Source organism: Saccostrea echinata, unplaced genomic scaffold (assembly GCF_033153115.1).
Source record: "Saccostrea echinata isolate AGI-Se365-2 ecotype Australia unplaced genomic scaffold, CSIRO_AGI_Sech_v1 ptg000099l, whole genome shotgun sequence".
In the NCBI taxonomy this organism is placed as follows: Eukaryota; Metazoa; Mollusca; class Bivalvia; order Ostreida; family Ostreidae; genus Saccostrea; species Saccostrea echinata.
In genome coordinates this window covers 167340-185090 of record NW_026889848.1, presented here as the reverse complement: position 1 = coordinate 185090, position 17751 = coordinate 167340, and the positions used below count along the sequence as shown (strand labels likewise).

Genomic DNA, 17751 nt, shown 5'->3' with positions numbered 1-17751 from the left:
TATGAAAATTTCTTAGCTCTGCAACAACATGGAGTACCTATAAAGAAAAAAAAATGATATATATTTTAATAACATTTTACAATTAAATTTGGTAACAGGAATGACATAAATTTCTTTCAATGTCTCATTTACCATATTTAGCAATATATTTTTTTTTATCTAACATGTCTAGTTCTTTTTTCTTTTCTAAGCCATCTGAGTTACAAAAAGTCCAAATTTTGTCTTAATTCTTGATTTCATTGTTCATCCTGTTACAGTTTAATTCCTTCCTGTAACCCCGAGTACATACTGTTACCAGAGCAATTTCATAGTTTAATTTGCTTTGGCAAAGCACTTGTATAATCAAAATACCGTAAATGTTTATTTTAATCACAAAAATAATGTACAAGTATGTTTTTCTCAACTCTAAACATTCTTCCATAAGGTTTTCATGAAAAGAAACCCGTAGATTTTGCTTCTGTTTAGTATGAAATATGAATATAATGAACAGCATTCAATTTCGAAAGTCCAATGAAACGATACAAATTTGAAGCTGAGCAACACTGACCTCAAAATTTTGAGGTAGGATCAGGTGCCATGGAGGAGTGAGCATCCCCTGCCTACCGGTCACACCCGCCGTGTGCTCCTTGTCATGATTGGATAATAACGGAGAAATCCGTAGACAGTTCAGTATATAAATAATGGCCTAACAATTGGTATGTAAAACGTCAGTCAGTATTTGACTCAATGATAGGTTGTATGTGCTGACAAGGTCATTGTATCGAACGTAAAACCTGCGGAAAGATGACTTCAAACGAGATTGTTGATATCCTTGTTTCATCAACTTGTTTGTCAATAGCTTGCCTCGTTTTAGAAATTGTACATACGTAGAGCATGCTCTTGCATATCGAATCAACTGAGAGACATAAACCCCATATGCAGGTGACAATGGCATATTGCTACATAAGTAAGGGAAGTTGACGATTGAAAAGTTGAAGTCATCACATTTATCATAAAGCTTTGTTGTTAAGTTACCATTAACGTCTTCTTCTAGTAAAATATCTAAATATGAAACAGATGTGTCAGAATCTGTGGTATCTTTTATTTCAAGCTCACTGGGATATATCGAGTCGACATATGAATGAAAGTAACTATTGTTAATTGATAATACGTCGTCGATATATAGAAATGTCGAGCTGAAAACCACAGCTTTGGTAGGTTAACATGCTTTCAAATACTCATATATTGGATTTATGTCAAGCATCCCGGTATTTGATGATAATTTTTGACAATATTCAATAGATTAATTGAAGAAAATTTTAAAAGAAAGAATTTTACAGCTCTTTTGATAAAAGTAACAGGAAGGACATTAAAGTTTAAATAAAAAATGTAAAATGTCAACAACAACAAAAAAAAAAATTCTTTTGTGCAATGTGATAAATTTTTGAAGTTTTAAAATATTGTATTTTTCAAATAGAGTTGGAAAAAAATCATAGAAAACCACTGTCATTTTTCTAAAATATGCCATTAAAAAATTGGACATTTTTTTTAAATGACCCATATAATTTTGACGTAATATCAAAGGGTACATTTTTATATTAAAACATATAATTTGTTTCTTTTTCTCTCTCTTTCAGGCAATATATTCGGTTTTAATTCAAATTTTGTTACATTTGTTAAATGCAAATTTTACAAGAGCGAGGGATACATGATTTAGAATTTAGTCATAAAACCTTTTCTTCTCACCGAGCTCCTTAGTTATATAATTTTGACGTAATATTTAAGTTTACTTTTTTTATTTGATAAACATATTGTATATTCAGAAAATACATGTAGCAGTTTTAACTCAAACTTAAGTCTCGCACAAATTAATATAAGTCAACGATAGGTTGTATATTAGATGGATAAGAGCTGACGTACCGTAGTGGTTCAGGCTATTGCCTTTGAAGGTTGTCACATTTAACCCATTATGAGTACACTTTTTTCAACTCTAAACGCCGAGTTAAGAAATTATTAAATGTGCAAATTCGGCATTAATAATTTGCGAGATGAAATTAATATAAGGTTATTATTTTACCTATAAAAGCAGTTTATCGATTGTGAAATGTGTCGTAATGATGGCTTATGATGGCTTAAAGATGGTTTAAAAGCAGCTTAGTGGCGTTAATGTTTGGACATTAAGCACCTAGTATATATCAGGCTTAATGGTGGTTTTATGCACCAGATGAAACTCTCCCATACATTTAACTTAATGTTTACTGAAAGGTGTCTGAATAGGCAGAGCTCTGTCATTCAATCACCTTTCCAGATCTTTCAGTGTTTCCATTCAGTGTACTGGAAAGGTCAGGTCAGCGAGTGGGCGAGGTCTCGGGTCCTTATTTCACCATGCTGAACTCATAAGGGGTAATCAATTGTTTATTATACCGATATAAGTTAAGACAATTTTTGTAGGATTAATTACTATAATAATGAATTGTGTATTAGACATACGAACTGTTTTTATCAGTGTTTTATCGGGATCGGGATTCGCTAGCAAAGTTGTTTACTTTTCGCCTGCAAGTCTTGTAAGTTTTTGCACCGCCGATTTATTAAAAAAAAACTCTGTGATTGTCAGTAACATGCATTTTTATAAATTCACAAATACCATTTCCGAGTACAATGACAATCTGGAACCGACTTTTACTCTACAAAAGAGCCAAGTCTGCAAGTCTAATGACCGGATCATTATACCCCACGTGCAATGATTCCTAGGTCATTATTGCTGTAAAAAGTACTTTTGGAGTCATTATTGAGTTTAAAAGCCTTCTAACAAGCCAATCAAATTTGAGTATTCTTAATAGAGGTATAATAAAATCTATTAATCTTAGGTATGTTATGGTATTGACCTGTCTCAATATTCAACATATGATCTGATAGCCTAAATCTTTTCAATAGTTACCTAAATATTTTGTTAATAGGTTTTGTTAAATATGATTGCAAACAGAAATTGTCAATTAAATGTTGATACAAATAACCCTTTGGAGAGTTTGATATACTTTCTGTTATATTGTAAAATATGTATTGCTAGATAACGATGAAAGTAAAATGAACCAAATTCACAACACTGATAACATATTAGAAAAGGGCCATTTAGCACCTTAAACATTTTTCAAGAGTTATCTGCCCTTGATGAAAAGAAGAAAATTTTAATTTTGTCAAAATATCTGCTGTAGATGATTTATTTTATTTCATATTTTAAATAAGAGAGAGTTTATGCATATTTTCACCAAGAGATTTGTATGAAGTTCAAATTACTTTTTACAATATCTAAATAAAACATGCGCTGCCCATAGACTTCAATGTAAAATTCAAGGTGCAATTGATTGGAAAATAATCAAAATTTCGTAAATTCCTTTGGTGGAGTACTTTTATTTGATAACACCTTCAAAATGCTAACTTGATTTAAAATATCAGACCATTCATTTATTAGGTACAAAATATGATTATTATACATAGAATACCTTAAAGACTGTCTAGAAGCAACCTTTAACCCTTTCAGATTCAGGCATTTTTGCTAAATCTTAAAGCTGAAATAAGACTTTCTAAAAACGCTTTTTAAATATAATAAAAATACACACCTGAAGATACATGTACATGATTTATATATGAAAACATTTGTATGTATGTCAAGATTCCATACATGAAAAATACTTGGGTTACCATGGCAACGTGTTGCACACTGGTCAGGAAAAGAACACAAACATTAAGTATTTGTGACCAAAATAATTAAAAGATTTAATTCAATTCCTTATAATATATATTTACTAAAAGTTTAAACAGGCAAAACTAACCTGTTACACTTGTAGCTTTAACATTCATGTTTTCTCACATAGTTTATTTTTTATGGTTACAGTGGAGAAACTTTATTTTTTGTTGCTTAGCAACTAGTCCGTCCACAAGATCAAAATTTGAAATTTTCAGTCATGTGAAAAAAAATCTTAGTTCCAGCAAATAATTTATCAACTATAATTATAAGAATACTACAGTTACTATGTTCTTGAAGCATTTTAGTGAAGCATTAAGTATTTTTGCAGTTACCATGAAAACGGAAGCATATGACTTGGTTTTTGAAAACATATAGAATTCAATTCTTCTCGGTTGTTGATTTTAGTTACTGAAGTTTACATAAAGAAATAATTTACACCCAGATTATTGATTCTGAGGCATATACAATTTTTATATTCCTTTGCTTAGGAACAATATGAATTTGAGAAATCTTTAACCCAAACAATCAAACATGTTTGAATACTATTTTCCAGTGGGAACACTTTGTGTTTCCACTGAGTTTTTTAAAAGGGATCTCCTTGTTTGCTTTAAAAGAATAGAACAAATATGGGTTTTGCAAAATCAAAAAAACATTTGTATTCAATATAGAGAATTTTATATATATTCTATGTAAGACGTATTGTGGCAAAAAATAACATATTCACACATGCAGTGGTTAATTGCTGCATTCGACCTAACACCCAAATTGTAAATTTTAAAGGGAAATTGAAAAAGAATATATTTACACATGGAGCGACCAATTGCCGTATCCGACATTACACTCACATTGTAAATTCTAATAGCAAATTCGGAAAAAAAACAAAACATATATACACATAACGGCCAAAACCTTTAACTTAAAGTGATAAATTAAACCTCAAAGTTTCCTTTTTCTTCTCTTTCCTTTTGCCCAATCCTGAACTGCATTTCCCTCTGGAGAATGCCACCTCAGAAAACAGCTTCTCTCTCTCTGAAGACAAAGAGGCACTTCACATTTAACAAAGTAATAGTGAGTCTTGGTACTTGGAAGTTTCTGTCCATTCATTAGCTGGGGGAGGAAGTTGATTCACATCCAAGTCCATCAATGAAATTGCAAGATTCTCACGGTTCTCAAGCTGACAAAAGGTAGCTGAACTGAACCTCTGCTGTTACACTTCATGGGCTCTCTGAGAATGATGAAAAAATTCACAACCATAAAACTTTTAACTATGAAAAACAAAAATATACACAAATGAAAAATTGACTTAATGTAGCATGGACACTTGTTCAGCATTTGGTTGGATTTGTCAACACCTCCATATTACTGTTGTAATCCTGAACAACCATTGGTTGAAATAACACCTTCTTCTTGTAGTCTGGCCGCTCATTTACAGTTACTTGACAATGACCAATTGCAGAGCCTTTATGGATGGAGATATATCTGTTACAGTTTTGCAGTTTCTCAACTATACATATACAAAATCACCTTCCCTATGCCATCAGAAATCTCCTCGTAAGAACAACTTTTCAAACAATTCAATGTCTTTCAGGCAACTAGGCATGAAATATATGGAGATAACGAACAGTATTCAAGCTCAAAAGTCCATTAAACAATACAAAATAGGAGCAGAGCAAACACGGACCTCTACACATCAGAGGTGGGAACAGGTGCCATGGAGGAGTGAGCATCCCCTGCCGACCGGTCACACCCGCCATGTGCTCCTTGTCATGATCGAGAAATAACGGAAAAACCCGTCGACAATTCAGTTAGTAAATAATGGCCTAACAATTAGTATGAAAAACGTCAGTCAGCATTTGACGCAATGATAAATTGTATTTGCTGACAAGGTCATTGTATCGACCATAGAACTTACGAAATGATGACTTTAAACGAGACAGCTGATATTCTTGTTTCATCAACTTATTTGTCAATAATTTATCTCGTTTAGAAATTGTACATACGTAGAGCATGCTCTTGCGTATCGAATCAATTGAGAGATATATACCCCATATGCAGGTGATGAAGGTATATTGCTGCATAAGTAAGGGAAGTTGACGATTGAAAAGTTAGTCATCACGTTTATCTTTAAGCTTGGTTGTTAGATTACCATTAACGTCTTTTTCAAGTAAAATATCCAAATGTGAAACAGATGTGTCAAACTCTGTGGTATCTTTTATCTCAAGTTCACAAGGAAATATCGTATCGACATAAGAATGGAAAAAGCCATTGTTAATTGACAATACGTCGTCGATATATCAAAATGTCGAGTCGAAAGCCACATCAAGTGTTTTCTTCTTTTCACGTACAAGATTTTGGACAAATTCTGCTTCATATGAATACAAAAAAGGTCTGCTAATAACGGGGCGCAATTGGTACCCATGGGAATTCCAATAGATTGTTGGAAGACCTGGTCTCCAAAAATTACATAGATGTTGTCAATCAGAAACTCAAGCATCTTTCTAATGTCAACTTCAGAGTACTTGTGTGTACAATCAGAATGTTTTTTAACAAAATAATTTTGCAAATGACCAATGACAAGGTAAGTAAATTTACGAGTTCCATTTTTTTTTAAAAAGCAGCTGTCAATGATATCAAAAAGCCTGGACTTTAATTTATCGTGGGGAATGGTTGTGTATAAAGTTGAAAGGTCGTCCTTTTTTAAGCTGTTGATTTTGGTAAAATCTTGTGATTTCAAATGTTCCAAAAAGTTCCTTGGAATTTTTAAGTATCCACATCTGATTTACACCACTTCTCAAATATATTGTTGCACAGTACTCTTGAAGTTTCTCCTTCACCACTGTTAATATCTTAGTGAGGAGTAAAGATAGAGGCTTGGTTGAACATTTACTGAAACCCGCTATGTATCTTTGTTTGTAAGGATTTTTATGAAGTTTCGGAATCCAATATAAATATGGTAATTCAAATTCATTTTGGTTGTTTGGAATATTAAAAGTATTCAAAACTGACATATGATTTTGAAGAATTTCTTCCTTAGAAAGGGAACTATGAGTATAAGTTGGATTACCACTTGTAGAATTAAATCCAAGTTCCTCTAAAATACATTTAATATAATGAGCCTTACAAACAAAGACAATGTTGTTAATTACCTGCTTTGTCAGCAGGGACCAGTACGTACTGATCATGTAATCTTTCTAATTCTTTTTTCACTTATGGATCATTGAACACAGAAAGATAGATGGTTTTCATATTTACACTGTGTATCACTGTTCGTTCTTTTTCACGGGCCCTTAGATCGCTTTAAAAAAAATAAGGTGTTAAAAAAAATAAAAGTATGGAACTCTTTTCATAGGGTGTCCACATTCGCCAATAAAATACTTTTAAATCAAATGATCTAGAACTTTACTTTCTATTCATAACTATTTTACATATAAACAATCTACGTTACTACAAAAGTTCTTTCCGAAATTCCGTATACTTCCCGAGATATGCTGATATCATATTCCAAAACTGACCTTATTTTTTACTGGACATTAGCTTGGGCCTCTGAATAGTTGCACTTATTGTAAAGCCGGATCGACGGGACGAATTCTTCCAGGAATTTATTCTATAGTCTCTGAATATTTGTTTTTTAGCACTCAGTCTCTACAAAATTTCATCTGATTTGATTATATGGTCTTACTAAGTTACCAACAACATTTTAGCGGTATAATTCTTTAAAAAATCAAAAGGTATATTATACATTCCAGGAAAATTTCGTTCAATCATAGTTCTTTTTACATCAATAAAAAACATGGCTGTGAAGTTGTTGAAGCAAACGTTTTCTATTTTTTTTTTTTTCGCGAAAGGATTTATTACTGACTTAACCTTACGATCTGAAGTAAAAAAAAATCAACTTTAAAATGTTGAAAGATTGTGCAAATACTATGCAGCTGTTCGCTGCAGTTCAAGAACCGTCTGTCTACCTGTGAATAACAAGGGCCCAAGCTAATGTCGAATAAAAAAAGTAGGTCAATTTTGGAATTAATTTCAGCATATCTCGGGAAGTACATGGAATTTCGGAATGAACTTTGGTAGTAATGTAGATTGATTATATATGAATAGAAATGAATAGAAAGTAAATCTCTAGAGCATTTGATTTAAAAGTATTTTATTAGCGAAAGCGGGTACCCTATGTAAGGAGTTCCATACAATTATCTTTTTTATACACATTAAAGTCGGATTTAAGCGATCCAAAAGGCCTGTGTTCTTTTCACAACACTTACCAGATATGTCCTTTCATTCTGTTGTCTTCTTGCCAAGGAAAACAAAAAATGCATAGGTATAACCAGTAATTGAATCTTCAAGTAACCACAACTTCAGACCAAAACGTACATGTATTGGTTTGTCACAGATGAACTGCCTGATTCCTGAATACTGATGCTTTGGAGCTACCGTCCGTTTGTCCACAGACACAGACTCGTATATCGGAAACAAGGACTTCGATATGGATTCCATCTGTTTCAAAAGACGGCGTACGCTTGTTAGCTTATCTTCTGAACAGAAGTGAAGCAATATTTCGTAAAAAATTAATACCTGAAGATGATATATATCATAGTGTTAGAAAAAATTAGCTTCATTTAGCAATGTGCCATTTTTCAAATATATTCATGTACTGAGACTTGAAAAAAAATAATATCTGTTGGCACACTTGGATTTCCCTTGATGACCAACATTACATGTTTCCCCGTACTGTTTGTGAAAGCTCCAAATGTATGAAATAGCCTGGGATTACATGAGCCTCCATACAAGATAACATAACATTGTAATTTATGATTATGAATAATGTTGTTATTTATAGAAATCTGGAAATTTCCTCATAAGAGACCATATTTGCCCACCTTTATCAGCATAAGTATTGCTTTGCAGAAAAGACAAAATGGCTTTAAGTCTTGTGATGCTCATTACATAGGAAACAACATTGTTTTCGTACAAGGGATAGGCTGACCAATATATCTCCAATGTTTGGAAATTCACTACAAATATTTAGTTTAAAATGCCCCAGAACCGTAAGTTGAAAAATGTAACGATCTTATGAAATTTACAAGATAGTATATGTAAAATATGTTTATAAAAAAAGTCTTAAGTATATAAATTCAATACAAATCAAAATCTCTAGCCCAAGATCCAAATCACCATAAGCCCCCCCCCCCCACCCCACCTTCTTAAAAGTCACATATACCCATATGTCTAAGAGACCCATTGGCCACAATGATATTGGGTCATCTTGGGTCTGTTGTTCTTCTAAAGTTTTTTTTAGTACTTCCCTCTTTAATCCTATGAAAATTTTTGACTGATTGAGACCCCATTTTACTTAGAATGATCAAGATTAAACAAAATGTCAACCTACAAAACATGTAAATGCTTCAATATCAATATTATCTTTATTTTAAAATATCAATATTTAATTAATACAATAAAATATACTGAGTCAAATGCTGACTGACGTTTTTCGTACTAATCGTTAGGCCATTATTTACACGCTGAATTGTCGACGGATTTTTCCGTTATTTCCCGATCATGACAAGGAGCACACGGCGGGTGTGACCGGTCGGCAGGGGATGCTCACTCCTCCATGGCACCAAATCCCATCTCTGATGTTTTGGAGGTCCGTGTTTGCTCTCCTCCTATTTTGTATTGTTTGATGGACTTTTGGGCTTGAGTGTTGTTCGTTATCTCCATATATTTCATTTTAACCACCGAAGATGTATCTCTGCTGGTGGACAGTCTGTCCTCAAGGATACTTATCGTTCGGTACTATTTATTCATGAGTACACAGAATAACGAAATGATACTGGCAGACGCGTCGCCCAGTATAAAAAGGCGTCACTCTTTTGAGTCTATAAGGGACACAGATTCAAGGAGTCCAATCGGTGCCCCTCGGATAATCCTCAGGGATATTAACCATTTGTCATATATACAGTCTTCAGATTCCCAGTTTTTGGATAAAACCATTAGTTCATAAAAAAAAAAATTGAAAGAATGTAAGGTTTCTATTAGAGATATATTTGAAGATTCCCTTTCCGGTCCCATGTCTTCTATTTCAAAGTGTTCTGTGAAAAACTGTACAACCTGTGACATTTTGATAACTATAACACTTCTTTCATCAGTAATCTTACTGGACAGAGCTTCTATACCAAAACTTGGGAAAATCTGAACTGCAAATCTTCTAATGGTGTTTACGGAATAGAATGTAATCTTTGTGGACTTTTTTATGTTGGTTAAACCAAGCGATCACTTAATATAAGAATATCAGGTCATAGATTTCAAATAAATAATGGGGGTCAGCAGCTTTTATGCAAGCATTTTAAATTACCTGATCATTCTATTTTGTAATGAAAGTTTGAATTCTAGAAAATATTTACCACCACACAAACAATCCATCACTGAGTAACACCTTTCCGTAGACAAGGAGAAGAATTTTGGATCAGAAAACTAGGGACAGCCTTTCCCTACGAATGTAATGACAAGGTCGATAGTATTGGAAATCTTTCCAGTCCACAGTGTAACAATGTAAATGTGATGGGACTTTTTAACTATATACAGAGACGTAAGCGTAGTCATGGGCATCGATCTTACAATAAACCTTTAATACATGATGTCTCTTTTAATTCATTATTACCTCACGTAAATCAACAGTTAAGGTCTTCATCATATTCGCACCAAACTTTACTCTGTCCCTTTGAAACTTTTAAATAGTCTTTTTGAAAAGATCAAGGAAAGTTCATTTTTTGATTCCTTGAAACCAGAATATAGGCTCGCATCTGTGATTACGAATATTGCAAATCATAGGCTTTTTAAACCCCCACGTTTTACTGAAGAAAATGCAGCTAAAACAATCCGTTCTTTCCTAAAACTTCAATTTGCCAACAAAGGAATTGACGCTGTAAATATAAGAAATATTCTTAATCACAAAAGGGTCCAGTCTTGAATTCCACCATATTTCAAGTTTAAGACTTCACCTTGTATTTCCTACAAATATACATCGACTATTGCTTCCAAACTTTTTAATTACAAGAAAACTTTACAGGGCCGGGATATCGAATATCTGAAACATAATCCTCCATCGTGTTCATGTTCTTCTTCACCCTATTACTATAGTCCTACTGGACGCGTTATAACTGATGAAGTAAATATAGTTAATAATGAGGACCTTAGATCACTAATTTTAAAAGGTCCTAAACATAGGGAACTCCGATCCTTCAAATGGCGTCGGAATTTCATAAATATTATGGATTCTGTAGAGGAAAACGCCAGGCGATGGGCCAGACATGAAAAAGAAGACCTTGACACCTTGTCAGAATTGATTAGATGTATCAGATGTATGTTAAAATCACGCATTAAAAGATTAAGGGGCACTATGAGAACCATCTATCCTTCTGTATTTAATAATCCAGAAGTGAAAAAAGAATTAGATGGATTACATGATCAGTACGTACTGGTCCCTGCTGACAAAGCAGGTAATTAACAACATTGTCTTTGTTTGTAAGGCTCATTATATTAAATGTATTTTAGAGGAACTTGGATTTAATTCTACAAGTGGTAATCCAACTTATACTCATAGTTCCCTTTCTAAGGAAGAAATTCTTCAAAATCATATGTCAGTTTTGAATACTTTTAATATTCCAAACAACCAAAATGAATTTGAATTACCATATTTATATTGGATTCCGAAACTTCATAAAAATCCTTACAAACAAAGATACATAGCGGGTTTCAGTAAATGTACAACCAAGCCTCTATCTTTACTCCTCACTAAGATATTAACAGTGGTGAAGGAGAAACTTCAAGAGTACTGTGCAACAATATATTTGAGAAGTGGTGTAAATCAGATGTGGATACTTAAAAATTCCAAGGAACTTTTGGAACATTTGAAATCACAAGATTTTACCAAATCAACAGCTTAAAAAAGGACGACCTTTCAACTTTATACACAACCATTCCCCACGATAAATTAAAGTCCAGGCTTTTTGATATCATTGACAGCTGCTTTTTCAAAAAAAAATGGAACTCGTAAATGTACTTACCTTGTCATTGGTCATTTGCAAATTTATTTTGTTAAAAAACATTCTTATTGTACACACAAGTACTCTGAAGTTGAAATTGAAAAGATGCTTGAGTTTCTGATTGACAATATTTATTTGGTTTTTGGAGACCAGGTCTTCCAACAATCTTTGGGAATTCCCATGGGTACCAATTGCGCCCCGTTATTAGCAGACCTTTTTTGTATTCATATAAAGCAGAATTTGTCCAAAATCTTGTACATGAAAAGAAGAAAACACTTGCAGTGGCCTTCAACTCGACATTTAGATATATCGACGACGTATAGTCAATTAACAATGGATATTTCCATTCTTATGTCGATACAATATATCCTGGTGAGCTTGAGATAAAAGATACCACAGAGTCTGACACATCTGTTTCACATTTGGATATTTCACTGGAAGAAGACGTTAATGGTAATCTAACAACCAAGCTTTATGATAAACGTGATGACTTTAACTTTTCAATCGTCAACTTTCCCTACCTATGCAGCAATATACCTTCATCACCTGCATACCGGGTTTATATCTCTCAGTTGATTCGATATGGAGGAGCATGCTCTACATGTACAATTTCTAAAACGAGATAAATTATTAACAAATAAGCTGATGAAACAAGAATATCAGTAGTCTCGTTTAAAGTCATCATTTCGTAAGTTCTATTGTCGATACAATGACCTTGTCAGCAAATAGATTTTATCGTTGAGTGTAATGCAAACTGACGTTTTTCATACTAATTGTTAGGCCATTATTTAAACACTGAATTGTCGACGGATTTTTCCGTTATTTCCCGATCATGACAAGGAGCACACGGCGGGTGTGACCGGTTGACAGGGGATGCTCATTCCTCTATGGCACCTGACACCACCTCTGCTGTTTTAGAGGTCCGTGTTTGCTCTACTCCTATTTTGTATTGTTTGATGGACTTATGGGTTTGAGTGCTGTTCGGTATCTCCATATATTTCATGCATTTTTCCAATTTACATGATTGTAAATGTACCAGGTATGTCTTTTGCAAAATTTGGACTGTTGACAAACAAATGTTGGTCAAGCAAGGGGATTTGTGCCATTTAATTTATATATGTATGTAACATTCTTATTAGTGTGTAAGTGTTTTGATATAACCCCCCCCCCCCATATTTGTCAATTATAGTTTGTTTTTTTTTTTATAAGTTGTTTTACAAGACCATTGGTCGAACCAAATTTTCAAGAATTTGAAGAAAAAAAACTGATTTTGGAAAAAAAATTCAAATAACCACAAAACAAATGATATTTTTTTTTCAAAAGTTTAAATCTTATAATCTTAGGATTATACGCTTTTGTAATATCCTATAATTGGATATTTAAGAAATTTGGCTCCAGAAATATACCACAGCTGGTATGCAATTTCTTATCTTTTAAGAGAGGGTGAAGGGTTTTTTTTATATTTTGTTTTTATTTATTTTTTTTTACTAACCCACCGACCCAATATTTGGGAAAAAGTTTTGGAAAAAAACAACATAAAAAGGCTAAATTAAACATATATTATATTCCAACTCTGACAGGCTAAATGTCTCTGTCTTTTGTTCATAACATTACTCCACAGGTTACTTGTACATCTCTTCAAAAGTGTATCTTGTTCAGGTACCAATGCTGTTTGCATATGACAGATTCCGACCCTTGGAAATCAGAGCATACAAGTCTGTACATGTAGCATTATATCTTGGGTCAGGAACAGTAGACAAACGCATGTGAGTTAAGGCTAGGTATAGGCGTTTCTATGCAAATGAGCTAATAAAAACTCATAAGAGGTATATTTATTATGCATACTTAGTACCCACGATATGTTATAGCCAGTACAAATTATGACGTCACTGATCTTACCTACTGGAGGTAATAGAACACATCAACAAAACAGCTTTGGCGCAAGGGATTACCCTATTTATTTTTAGTCCCCTACCGGTGAAACCGGAGGGGACTATAGGTTTCCTCCGAGTCTGTCCGTCCGTCTGTCCGTCTGTCTGTCTGTCTGTCCCTCTGTCTGTCTGTCAGTCTCTCCCACTTGGTTTTCCGCACTTTTTTCCTAAACGCTTGCAGATATTGAGCTGATTTTTGGTATGTGAGTGTATCTTGATGAGTTACAGATGAAATTTGCATTTCGTTCCGCTTCATTGATTTTTGACGGAATTACGGCATTTTCAATTTTTACGGGTTTTCCGCAATTTTCTTCTAAACGCTTGTAGATATTGAGCTGATTTTTGGTATGTGGCTTTACCTTGATTAGTTATAGTTCAAGTTTGCATTTCGTCCCGCTTCATTAATTTTTGACGGAATTATGGCATTTTCAATTCTTAACGGGAATCAGATTACACTTGCCGGTAGGGGACTAGTATTGCTAACGCAATACTCTCAGAATGCTTGTTTACATAGAAATTGTATTATGCTAAGAGGAATATTCTATAGATTAAAAAAATACTGCACAAATCCTAGGCATTTTCTCATTTAATCGGAATATGAGGAAACATACCGTACTGTACATTTTTACCCTTATTCAACTTAAAACTTTACAAATAGAAATTATACAATTGAGCTGTTGATATTTGTACAGCAATACCGGCAGACTTTGGAATATTTTGCTTCTATATATACATTGTTTCAGTTAAATAAGATTGAGCATGCCCTTGGCTTGAAACATTTTGCTGATGTCCATTATAGCCTTGTGTAGTCAAGAACAATGACGTCATAATATGACGTCATAATGTGTACTGGCTATCTCATGTCGTGGGTACCAAGTATGTATTAGACAATAATAAGTTTTTAACTTTCTCTGTATAATAGATATAGTCCTTAGCATTTTAATTAGATTATTTGCATCTAAATGCATATACCTAGCCTTAACTCACCTGCGAAAATCAACGGACTTCTGAAATGCTTGAACTGCCTGTCTAAAAATAACATATTTGTAGTAAAAATTTGAATGCAGAAGTGTGTGTTTCAATCAAAATATTTTTACGAGCTTAAAGATGAACAGAAAATTATGATTAAGAAAAAAATGATATTTATTTAATTATTCATATTACTGGTAATGGATGTGTGCAATTTTCACTCTTACTGGCAAACTCAACCCTCTTTTGCCTTTGGCTTTTCATATAAGAAAAAAGTAAATGCATTCAAATTAGTTCCTGGTTAAGAAGCCAAGCTAAATGCCATGAGAAAGACGTGGCTTGAACGAAGACAATCTAGAGTCCCTCACTCCCCCGTCATTGCCATTCTGGTCTCTCCAGTATATGCGTTCTGCCACCGGATCCGGACTAGCAGAGCTATCTGTACTCTTGGACAGAGTCTGGGAACTGCTCTCTGACTGGGATTGACAAATACAATTTAAAAGTATTTCTTTTCAAGAAGCTAAAACTAAAAGTGTGTTTTGAGTATGTACTAATCTTAATAAAACAGCACTGAAAATTATTACATGTACAATGCATATTGACTTGAAAAATGTATTTGCTTTATGAGTGTTTTGTGCAGTAATGATGTACAGATAATTGTAAAGAATTGTAGTAGAGTAAAGAGAAAAAAGTTCCATAATACATGTTTCTGCTCTTTGCAGTCATAGGCAAGCCTCATGTCTATTGACATTTCAAAAGCTCAGGAGAACTCAAGTTGGAGAAAAACCGGTTACTACATGATCATGTTAATCCCACACGTTATGGAACACACATTTAATTATTAGAAAAAAGATGAAGAGTGACTATGATGTAAATTGAGAAACCTTAAGTGTAACGGGCAAATTGTTCGTCATTTTCGTTCCACAAATTCCCCACTTAACAATAATTGTAGAGAGACTTCTTCATCTTCTGACAGGAAAGTCCATTTTACCCGCCAAATGTTAAATTGTTTACCTTCTCAACAAAAATGCTGGAAGCGCTCATTGCGCCCCCTTTTTTTTTTCTTTCGCGCAAACCGCGCAAAAATTCTAATGTATTTGGCTTTTCAAAGTCGAAGTGCATAAATTCTATTCAACTGAAAACTTTCAAAAATGTATATTTAAAAAAGCCAAATTCTTCTAATTTTTATAGCTTAATTTACATTTTCCTATTTGGCTACTACTTTTTGTCGATACCCTACTTTACCCAATCATTTACCTTTTTCACCAGTACTTTTTTGACGACTACATTCAACACCGAACTATTTCAATCATTATATTACATATCTGTGACAAAATTATATGGATAGTTTCTGAATGGACTCCCGATTTTTAGGTAATAAACTTTATTTTCGAAACATTGATTTTTTTAATTTTATTTTTTTTATTTATTTATTTTTTTTTTTACAAAAACGAAGAAAGTTGAAGAAAACGTGCATTAATGGAATTTACAATTTCGGTGGATTTTTTATTTTCACAGTTTCGTCATAGTTTAATGTTAATTTGGGCGTTAAATAGATTTATTTGGTACCTGTTTTGCATATAATTAAATACATTCTACAGGGTCTTACAATTAAAATGATGCCTTATTTATTGAAATCAATACACTTTGAACGAAACTTTTAATTTTTTTTTAGAAAGGTATAAGGAAAAAAATGGCTTATCGGTCAAATTTGACCAATACGAACGTGAAAGGGTTAAGCAACCATAAACAACCTTTAAGCCACGTTTAAGCACCAATTAACGAGTTTGAGATGGCTTGATTGTAGCTTAATGATGGTGTATTTATTGCCTTAGGATAGTTTGAGGGTTTTTAAAGGTTACTTAAAGCAATCTTTAATCAATCATTCAGAAGCCATAGGCCGTGTTTAAGCCAAGCTTAAAGGACGTGTTTCATCTTATGTCAAATCTTCTATATCCTGTCCAAAATCTCTCAGAAACTCAACAGGCAGTCTTTCCTTAATTTGGCATCTTGGTTCTGCTGAAACTCCAGTTAATGAGGACTTTCTAGCATTACTGGATTTGGAATGTCAAAGTACTGTCCATTTTATCGTGGTGTTTATCGCCTTCTAATGAGGGATGTCTCCATTTCAATTCCAAACTCTGCGTTGTCTTGTTCCTGCGTTACTCGTATATTTATTTCTTGGAATCCCATAACTGCCATCAATTGTGTTTTCTCGGAACCAGTCGATGATATATGGTTAAAAGAATGTTCCTGCCTCAAAAGACATTTTTGGTCCTGTGCTTTCAATTAGGAACTCTAGATCTTTATAGATCTAATACAGAAGCATTACACCAGAGTTTGTTTCAACAGTAGTATTAAAAGTATCCAATAACAGTTTCATATCAAGTACAAGCTATATCCCTTGTTTATTCTCTCTTTCTCTTTATTTACCCTGTCTTAAAGAGGCTGGGTGGTTGTGGCCATTTTTAGACTATACTGATCTCCTTTAGAAGAAGAGCTCCATATGAAGATATAGAAAATGAAAAATAGAAAATTTTAAAACTAAAATTTTTGAAATTTTTCTTTGCCAAATGATAGTTGACAGCTTAAGATATCATATCTAAAAAATTAAGTTAAATCTGGTGGTTAATTTGTGGTTAATTTGTTGACCCCCCAGCCTCCTTAAACCTAACGTCGTTAAGCCTCTCCGATAGGGCGTTAGACTCCAGATTTAGGGCAACTTTTAGGGCATTAGGCACCAAATATTAGGGCCTGCTGCACCATCATTAGGTGTCAAGAATCTACTACATTTAGGATATCCGTTAGGCTCCATAATAAGGGCACTTATTAGGCTCCAGGATTAATTAGGGCACTAAACAGGCTTCATAGTAAGAGCTTTTTAAACTACATCATTTTCTTTATTTTTCATTTATAACGATAAAATATTAATATCTGAAAACAAAAACATTAAACTGACTTACCTTATGATGCTATTACCTAGGATTTTGTTATATTAGTATTTTTTGTTTTATATAACATTGTGGTTCCTTTCCTGTTTTGATTTTTTTACTACTTAGTTAGTGTTATTGTCTCAATAATTTTC

General features: G+C 33.4%; 1 pseudogene; it reads right to left on the bottom strand.

Moving 5' to 3' along the window:
• Positions 1-7999: 7999 nt before the first annotated feature.
• Positions 8000-13532, bottom strand: LOC133177203 (uncharacterized; annotated as a pseudogene).
• Between the last annotated feature and the right edge of the window lie 4219 nt (positions 13533-17751).